This window comes from Rhagoletis zephyria, unplaced genomic scaffold (assembly GCF_001687245.7).
Source record: "Rhagoletis zephyria isolate East Lansing unplaced genomic scaffold, Rhagoletis_zephyria_1.1 Rzeph_scaffold_12032, whole genome shotgun sequence".
NCBI classification, from domain to species: Eukaryota; Metazoa; Arthropoda; class Insecta; order Diptera; family Tephritidae; genus Rhagoletis; species Rhagoletis zephyria.
This window is the reverse complement of record NW_016169106.1, coordinates 1-1,127: the sequence shown is the minus strand read 5'-3', so window position 1 is coordinate 1,127 and position 1,127 is coordinate 1.

The window sequence follows — 1,127 nt, the reverse complement described above, 5'->3', positions numbered from 1 at the left end:
AAAACATGTAACTGCAGGAAAACGGCGGTGCCAATCGGTCAGTACTAAATCACTTTGCAAATTTTCGCATTACATTAGGGTGGTCCAAAGATGCATGTGAAAAAGTAAAGTCAGAACTTCAATGCACCCACCCCCTAGGATTGTTCAATTTCGAAACAAATATACCTCTGGTATTAATATTGAAAGCCTCCAGAAGAAAAAAAGTTTTCCGATCGAAAAATATTGACTTTAAAAATTCTATATAATTTCATTTTCATTAATATATTTTGATCTCAAAATAAAAAAAAAAACGGGGGTATTCTTTTAACCGGTATACTATAGAACAATCCTTTGGGGTATGAAAGCATTCCGACTTTTTTTTCGACCACCCTAATCTAAATATGTATATATATGAAACTGTCGTTGGTGACAGCGCTGTGAACAGGTGAGCGTTTCGCCTGATGCCCCCTCGACTGCACGCTTGCGGCAATTTGTTCAGCGGAAATCACATTTCAAGCGCGCGAAATGAAGCCGAAATTAAAAGCGCAATGGGGGCGAAATCGAAATCCAAGTGAAATGATATGAAGAGTCTATTAAAAAAAAATTTTATTTTTTTTATTAAAACACATACATACATATGTACTTGCAGTATTTATAACGCTGGCCGCTGACATTTGCCACAGCGAGCGTCCGTGCGCCGCAACTCTTTCCGCCGTTTCATGGTGTCATCGCTGGTGACTGCGGCGTTGACACACATATAAATTCAAGTGTCGCTCCGCTGGCCAAGCAGCAGAAATCAAAAGTCAAAATACCATTTAAAAGCGAAAACCGTCACTTTACTCTTACAAAGTTGCTGGCCAAGAAGTCAAATTGTAAGTCAGTAGTAAAACCCAAGCAAACTATACAAAAAAACAAAACGCTACACGCTCGCTATTTAGCGTGCTAAGGTGAGCCACTACACAAGTGGTCTCAGCTAAGCCGCGTGGTCCGCATTGGCCGCCTTTCGTGTTTCGTGCACGCCCGCCTTTCAGTCGTTGACCACTCCCTCGCCGCCGTTCACCGCTCCACACTCCAACTACTACTAGTTAATTCACTGCACTCACAAAAATCGCTAGCATTTTTGCAGCAGATTTTCTAAATCAAGCTTA